Source organism: Scomber scombrus, chromosome 18 (genome assembly GCF_963691925.1).
Source record: "Scomber scombrus chromosome 18, fScoSco1.1, whole genome shotgun sequence".
Lineage (NCBI taxonomy): Eukaryota > Metazoa > Chordata > Actinopteri > Scombriformes > Scombridae > Scomber > Scomber scombrus.
In genome coordinates this window covers 25995302-26004716 of record NC_084987.1, presented here as the reverse complement: position 1 = coordinate 26004716, position 9415 = coordinate 25995302, and positions in this window count along the sequence as shown.

The following is a 9415-nucleotide window of genomic DNA, read 5'->3' as shown; positions in this document are numbered from 1 at the left end:
GCTCTTGCTTGTATGAAAAGGTAGCAACTGTTGTAGCTTCCGATGTAGCAGCCAGACATGTCAGATTAGGGATATCAATGCATAATCAGTAATAACAGAGCAGTAGTAGTCTATATATTCTATTTCTACACATGCTTTAATGCACTTTTAAGCAAAAGTTCACTATGTATAACTCCAGACTAGCAACCATCCATAACTAGTATATTTATAAATGTTGACAACATAGTATAATAATACATGATGCATGGGTACACTTATAAATACAGCGTCACAGGATGTTATAGGGCATTTATTAAGTGTTTACGCACATGTACAACACAGTTACAGTCAAATATGTGTGACAAATATCAATATGTATGACTACAATTGTGTTATAACTACAGTATGACACTCATATCTGCTTATATTATAGTGCATTATAAACTATGTATTAACTAGCAGTTATGACTCTATTTGAGGAGTAAGCTGTTGACAGATTCATTAAAACACTAAAAAAAAGAAATCATCATTTTTACACTTCTACTGCTTTATTTTTTAATATATTGCTTATAAATGCAATATAAATGGGTCGCTGTAATAAAGTGTTGTCTTGGTGAAGGAGTGTGTAGAAATAAGCAGTGTTGACAGTGAACGCAGCACGCAGCCTTGGTGTAAAAGAGGAGAAACTATGATGGTTGAACAGAGTCTCAGCACAGCCTCTCCTGCCTAAATCCTGCACCGTTCTTACCCCTGACCAATGAGGCCTCGGGATTTGAGCAGATTTAGGCTGCGGCCCCAACAAAGCCATCCCATAAACCATCTGTGGAATGGACGGCGGATGATTGTGATACTTCTCTGAGGTCTAGCAGGGTCGGAGCTTCATTAAATCCAGAAGCCCTCAGCTCAGCTCTGCTCTACTCTGCTGCAGGCCTCCCTCCAGCTCCCCCCCCCCACCCCCCCACCCCACCCCAGCCCCGCTGTCCCACCAGAGAGACATCATGGTGGCACCTAAAGGAGAAGAGAGCAGAATGAGGAGCAGCAGGACTCTTATTATTACGACTAAAGGAGAAGTAGCAGTAATGTTTTGTAGTAAATAAACTCATCTCATATGCAGGAAGATTAGATACATTTATATATTGATTATTTATTGATATTATTGTGTGTTTTTGTATCCTGGATCGGGAGGATCCCATTTCTATTTAGTCTGTTCCTAATCAGATTCCTGCTCACAGCTCTGGAGTCAGTTGGTGGTGGTGGAGTTGTAGCTGGAATCTTTACGGCAAACACCAACACACAGAGAAAACTATGGCACCTTTAACCTCCCATACCTCCTATATCTTTGTGACGTTTCCCACTGTGAAGAAAAAAAAGGGGGGGGGGGGAGCTAGATTTTGCTCATTGTGCAGTGATTTAGCTGAGCAGTAAGAGTAGGTGGAGGTCTGATCATTGCAGTGATATTTTCAGAAACTAAATGGGCAGCAAACCACGTGCCACCGCTGCAAAAAAATCATATTTCAAACCCAGGCGAACACGGCCAATCCAATATGTCTTCACTTTATCCTCTCATATTAAAACAGATAATAACCCACCGCACTGACAGACTCTGTGTGGTGTGGAGGGTGGATGTGAGGAGCACGCGCAGAGGCAGGAGCAGCTCTCCCCTGTCCACCGCACTGAATGAGCTGTTTTACACAGCACAGCCTCTATAATTCATCAAGCAGCAGAGAATATCATTCATATTCATAAATTTTCTAAAAGAGAGTTATGGTCCCGCTGATACAAACGGCTGTATGGATCAGATCACATCAGCCATTCTGGACTCATTAACAGTCAGAAGGCGAGCCAAATGCTGCTGGCTGCTCCGCACATGTTACAGCTGCCTCCGACCGAGCACACCCAAAATAATCATAATAATAACATCAAATAGAGAAATAATAACAGGATGTATGCGTGTTACACCTGCCTCTGATTGGACAGCAGAAAAATACAAATAAAAATATATTATTAAAATTAAAATGATGTCACAGGTTTATTTGTGGACGAAAAACAGACAAAATACATGAAATATTTAACATCTGTCACATATGCTCAAGATATAAATGGCGATACAAAAATAATGATGAAAAAATATTTCAAATTAAAGTCCACTTACTTGCTTATTTTGGGAATGTCAACCACTTTCATGGTATTCCTCACAAGAGCGTGAGACACAACAAACTAACTACAAGCTAGTAAGTGGACCTTTTTTCTTTTTTTCTTTTTTTTTTTTAAGTTGCAAAGGAGAAAAAAGTACTCAACATAGTAATTATAATAACTTATACTTATATATTAAATAATACACATTATGTCATGCATACTATTTAGATTATTTTACTAGAATATTAAAATTAAATTATAATTAAAAAAATATAAAAAAATAGGCTGTGAGTTTAAAATGCCTAACTAAAAAATACAATACAATATATACACAATACAATACAATTAGGTATTACTAATATTTTAATGTTATTATTTGTAAGGCATTTAAAATGAAGTATTACTTAAACAGTATATTTATTAAATGTTTTCATTTAAACAAATAATTGTAAAAAACGCAAAAATAATAATGATAATACTAGTAATGATGATGATAATAACAATAATTAAAATTATTATTATTATTATTATTACAGCAGTTAATATTATATGAACCACATTATATAAACCTAAATACTTACACATATTGACATGCCTGTAATAATATATATTTATAATAATATTTTATAATAATAAAGTTTCTGTTACTTAGACACTGCAAAAAAATTTAAAAATAATAAAAATTAAAAAATGGGAAAAACAAAACACACAATGAAAACAAACAGCAGTAACTAGCACTGACTAATATGAGTTACCTAGTGAAGTTAGAAAGGAAGCTTTCAGTCAGGTGTTATGAGTTTGGAATGGAGCTCCTCTGTTGGCCCATCACTCTGACAGCAGCTAACGCATCACCACTGCTCCGTTTCTTCCCAATGATTCACGTCCATCTGCATTTACAGTAGTTGTGTTTCTCAGACAGGTTTGATTTCTTGCACCGCGTCGCCCGGCGGAGCTTCACAGGAAGGATGAAGCTTCCTGCACTTATTTCTTCTTGTAACTGCTAAACCACAAGTGGACTCCAACCGGTCAGAAAAAGCCGTCAGGGTTTGTTTCATTTGTTTTATTTTATTTTGCTTGGAGGAAAAAATTGTGATACTATCCCTCCCTTTGGACCAATAAAAAGCTCCAGCAGCTTTCTCTCTCTCTTTTCTCTCTCTCTCCTCCTCCTCTTCTTCTTCTTCTTCTTCTTCTTTCTCACGTCAGTTGTGTTTTTTTGCAGACTTCCTATTTTCAAACGCGGAAACAAACAGCACGAGAGGAGCAGGATGTGCTGCACGCACCGGGGGTCTCGAGCTCACGGGTAAAAGAAAAGGGGGAGGGTGTGTGTGTGTGTGTGTGTGTGTTGTGGAGGTGATGAGGGATGCGGGAGCGGATGCGTGCGGGGTTGGACGAAGCCACCGAAGCCACTGCTGCTGCCGATTGTCGTAAAAACAGCACAAGGTAGAGAAGGAAGAAGGGAAAGAAGAGGAGACAGAAAGAGAATTGAATGTGGTGCGGCGCAATAAAAGAATATGACTGCAATAAAAGTTTATAGCGTATAAATTTCTGAAGGTTAAGAACTAAACGGCTGTAAAGCAAACATGCCGCGAGAGAGAGAGAGAGAGAGAGAGAGAGAGAGAGAGAGAGAGAGAGAGAGAGAGAGAGAGAGAGAGAGAGAGAGAGAGAGAGAGAGAGAGAGAGAGAGAGAGAGAGAGAGAGAGAAAGGAAATATTAGAGGAAAAGTTTCAAATCCCCCACCGCTCGCTTGATAATTTATTTGGAGGTTATGATGGGATGGATAAGGAGCAGGAGAAAGGGCGGGAAGAGAGCAAATATTAATATATAAGCTTCTAGATATGAGTTTGTACACTTGGTGGATGAAGGCCTGAAGTGTTTAGAGACAGAGAAGAAGCAGCAGTGTGATTCTCTTTCTATTTCGTGTGTGTGTGTGTGTGTGTGTGTGTGTGTGTGTGTGTGTGTGTGTGTGTGTGTGTGTGTGTGTGTGTGTGTGTGTGTGTGTGTGTGTGTGTGTGTGTGTGTGTGTGTGAAGGATGGACGAGTCGCTTTCCTCCTCCTCCTCCTTCCTCTTCTTCCTCCTCCTCTTCTTTTCAGCTTTGGGAGTTTTATGGTTTTGTAGCCGTTTGGCTCTGTGGGGGTATTTTTGCAGACCTGGTTGTGTGTGTGTGTGTGTGTGTGAGTGTATGTGTATGTGTGTGTGTGGTGTCTCCTGTCCGACCTCCCTTTGTCTCACTCAGATGCATCCTTACAGCCGGCCATAAACTCCCCCCACACCCCCCTACACCCCTCCCCAAAAAAACAACCCAAAAAACACAGCCAGACAGCAGCCTCGACAGACAGGGTGTGTTGTAGCCGGCTCCCAGGCTCCTTTTCCGGCATAGAGGGCACTGCGGGGCCCGGGTTGGGGCTTCACAACAGGAGGGGGGGGGGGGAGGGGGAGGAGAGACATTTCTACGTGATGTTGAACCTTCTGTGGAAACAAGGGGGGAGCTTCAGGGGTATAAGACAGGATTGTAATATTTTCTGTTTTTCTCCCTTTTTTTGAATCTCGCGCTATTTTCTTGTGTGTTGTGGTGGTGTGGTGTAGTGGTCTGGTGGTGGTGGTGGTGGGGGTTTATATTTCCACATGGGCCAAACTGAGGATCTGGGCTGCGCTCTCTTCAAGATAATGGTAACAACCGCTTTTTACAGTCTGTTTACAGCCTGTAATTTAGCAACCTGCACGCACACACACACACACACAGACACACACACACACACACATACCTACACACACGCACGCACAACAGGTCCCTCAAACATAAAAGCAACGATCATCTGCGGTAATAAAAGAGGTTTGTCTGGCTGGAGCTGGACGTCACTCACACGCAGTTACACTTTTCACCTCACAACAACTCACACATTCACACGCTCCTTTTTAAACATTTAAAAAAATAATTGAACAGTATATAACAGGAGCGGCGCATGCGCCAAGTTTATAAAAATACAGGCAACCAAAAAATTACATCATTATAAATACAACATGTATAAAGTCACAGTATGCTATTGCCATATGTAGCTATTCTTTAATATGTTTTAATTATTTTATTTTATTTTTTAAAATATTATTATTATTATTATTATTATTATTATTATTATTATTATTATTATTATTATTATTAATAATATTATTATTGCTGTTGTTGTTGTTGTTGTTTTCAGCATTATTATTATTATTATTATTATTAGTAGTAGTAGTAGTAGTAGTAGTAGTAGTAGTAGTAGTAGTAGTATTTTCTTACATTTGATTAGTTTTTATTAGTTTATATGCAAACATTTAACAGAAATACCGTTTAAGTAATAATTCATTTTAATTTAATATAATAATAGCATTAAAATATGAATATCTTATTGAATAGGTGATATTGTCTGTATGTTTAGTCATTCACTGTCCTTAAACTGAGAGACTATAAAATGATACAATAATACTAATAATAAATAATATTAATAATAATAATAATATATACCATCTAATAATACAATCCATATTATATAAACCCTAATACTTACACATAAGACTATATATACATATACCACTATAGATACAATGGCCTATATTTATATAGCAGTAAGAATTGTATTGAGATATAACCATTGGTTAATTATACAGAAATATAATAATATAACATTGTGTTGTTTAAACAGCAGGCTGTAGTATATAGATCTATACACATATACACACTGCTATAAACACACATTATAAAGGAAATCAGTAGGTGACCTCTCCCCAGCTGTCGGTTCACTTTCACTTCTTTTTTTTTTTACGCTCTTCGTGTAAAGTAAACATCTGTACAGAAAGCTCCACGTGTCCTGTCCACCTGCTGCAGATTAAATACTACACTTTACACAACAGCTTACATTTACTGCCATTAATCCTATAGGCCTGCATCTTCAAACTCATTAAATGAAATAGAAAGACTTCTCCGCTCTGACGCTTCCATGCGACACTCCTGTCTTCATTTCACTCTTTTTTTTTTTTTAAACTCTGCTACAACTCCCAAATCACCCCTCACACCCTGCCTCCAATTACTACACGCAGTTTTATTTTAAAGCAGCTTATTTAGCTTTATGTGTGGACTTAATAGAACCATAAAGCCGCATTAAAAAAAAGGCCGACTTCCCCTTATGGCTTTACCGCAAACAACCGCTTGATGGCGCTCTTGCTCCACCGATAAAACACCACTCTTCTCTGTTTTTTTTTTCCTTAAGCAGAACGCACACACATGCAGAGGTTCCTTTAAGAGAGCCGTTATTCTCATTTTAATGTATTTTTAAAGGGATTTCTTTAAAAAAAAAAAAAGTGAGGTGATTCAGCCACTTTTTGGCTTTGATTGAAAACTATTTTAGGTTCTTTTCTGAGCGCGTGCGGAGGATGGGAGGATGAAGAGGAAGGGTTAAGGCCTTGGAAAGTAATAACCCATATGCGTGCAGGATATAGGCAGCCAGGAAATGTTCGTTTTTTCCTGGTGGGAGATTCACACCAAGACTCACGCACCTGACCTCACATGTGTGGATCTATACTTTACATTTCCACTCAGGGATGTGTGTGCTTCTACTGAGGAGAGAGTGTGGGGGGATAGAAGTGCTTGTGTATACTATGTTCTCCTTAGGTAACACTGAGCTGGATATATAAACCCAGTGAGTAATAGCTAGAGAAAAAGCCTATTCTATGTGCACATGCTACAGCTTAATCCATTCACTCCAGCGGTCAGATGTTTTAATTAGTGTAGATTTGACGCAGAGGACGTGACGCATGGGGGGGGCGACATCCACTTTTCTTGATGTTTCAAATACATTGTAGAAGAAGGGTTGGATGCGTGTTGTTTACGGTCCAATTGTGTGTGTGTGTGTGTGTGTGTGTGTGTGTGTGTGTGTGTGTGTGTGTGTGTGTGTGTGTGTGTGTGTGTGTGTGTGTGTGTGTGTGTGCGTGCGTATTCTTGCAGGAATTGACCCGATAACAACCTTTCACGCTCTTCTAATTTAGTGGCCTGGGGTTTCTGACACTTGTTCAGGCGCGTGGAAGCTGGGTCAGAAAAAAAAGTGACTTTTTTCTTTTTTTCCCTCCATCCCTCTCCCTCCATCCCTCCCTCTGTCTGACACTGACAACAGATCTCATAGAAGCAATCTCTTTATTGGTAGTGTAAAACACGGCCGCGTAGAAGTTTCAATAAGATCATATTCTGGGTAATAAATTGGGAAAATACTGCGGCAATCACTTCTTGGAAAGTCGGAGTACAATCAGCTGATTTACCACAAGACAGTAGGTAATTCAGGCGGCTGCTGACAACATTCGGGGCCTCTTGTGTCATTGCTGTATAATCTAAATAAATTAAATTCGCGTAATGGCATTTATATTTGGCGCGTAATAGAGACGAAAACAGTCCATATTGGAGAAAGGGAGGGAGACAAAAACGGAATAAGAGGCAATAACAATATCAGAATGAGAAGATGAAATTATGATTTAGGTCCCGCTGAGGCTGCTGTGCGTACCTGCATCAATTCATCCTATCTGATTGAACATGTAAGCCTGTGGTGATGCGCGCACACACACACACACAAACAAACACTGGGATATTAAGTCAAAGTAAGAAATTGCTCCCACAGTTCAGTTGAGTCTTTTTTCTTTTTTTGAGGCTAATCGCTTCACTTTTAGACCATCTTGCTTTTTTTACGATCTCCGCTGTTGCTACAAGGCCTGAGTTTAACCTTTCCTGCAACCTGTGTGTGTGCCCCCCCCCCTCTCGTTAGAAAAGCTTCCTTCTATAACCTCAGCTCAGACTCACTTACAGGATGGATCGCAACCGTCTGGAAAACACAGCGAAAAAATGACAATTAAGCACCGTGGTATTTGTACGCAGTGGGGGTGATGCGTTTACGGCCTCTGGTTTGCTCAAAGGGCGAGTCGTAAAAAAATAAATAAAAATAAAAAGAAGAAGAAGAAGCCCCCTTTTTGTTTCTCTGCGGCGAAGGACGTAAACAAGCAAACACTGGCCCTTCCGCTTTATGGAGCTTTATAGTTTGTTAAAGCGTTTACAGCCACTTTCTCCTGGCCTATTACCCTCCCGAGTCCTCCTCACATGTTTATGGAGATCATATTTATAAAAAAAGTATACGATGATAAGACAGCACGCGTCCACGACCTGCAGCTCGTTTATTTTCTGACCAGCAGCAGCAGTTAGAGACTGAGATGAAGACGAGAGAATGCTTTTAAAACCTCGATTACATTTATAGACAAGTACTTGTTAATACCGATAGCCTACCAATTAGGAAGCACTGCCCCCCCCCCCCCCCCCCCACCCCCTGCTCTCTCTCTCTCTCTCTCTCTCTCTCTCTCTCTCTCTCTCAGGCTCACTGACATTTTCGGGCCTCATTCGACTTCGCTTCCGTGCCCCCCTCCCCTCCCTCTCCCTCCCTATCCCTCCCCTTTTAAGAATTCAGGAAAGAGCAATTAATGAGAGAGATGCTCTCAACGATGCGATGCAAGACCCCCCCCCATACCACCCCCCCCCCCCCCCCCCCTCACCCACCACCAGCCCTAAGCTACATCTCAGCTTAAAGTGAAAAAAACCCTCATCTCTTCTTCTTTTGGTTGGTTGGTTACAAGAATAGTTGGTGTGTGTGTGTCCTGTGTGTGTGTGTGTGTGCGTGTGCGCGCGCGTGATCAGATGCAAAGCGGCAGACTTCTTCTTAACCCCCTCTTCACTCCTCCTCCTCCTCTCCAGCTTGATGCTGCTGCACCTATTTCTATTCTCTTCCACCCCTCTCCTCCTCCTCCTCCTCCTCCTCTTCTTCTCTACTTCTTCTCCTCTCTCTTTCTTCATTCTCTCACTCCTTTTGGATTAGCTTAGAAGCGCTGAGCTCCTCGAGCCGACGTCGGGAGACTTTCTAGGCTAACAAAAAAAAAACAGTGTGTGTTTGTGTGTTACGTGCGCTCGCGCTCGTGCATGTTTGTCTGTGCGTGGAGGAGAAGCCAATGGGATGAAGAGCTGATAATAGATGCAAATTATCCCTGAAACCGATACACACACACACACATACACACACCGGAGCCAGGAGGAGAGAGAGAGAGAGGAGAGAGTGAGAGAGAAGAGAGAGAGAGAGAGAGAGAGAGAGAGAGAGAGAGAAAGAAAGAGAGAGAGCGCGCGCGAGAGAGTGAGCCAGAGAGAGAGAGAGAGAGAGAGAGAGAGAGGGAGAGAAAAAATATGAAACAACTCATTTGCAGAGGAGTAAATCACGGAAACCCGTTTGAGAGCGCGACAAGGGC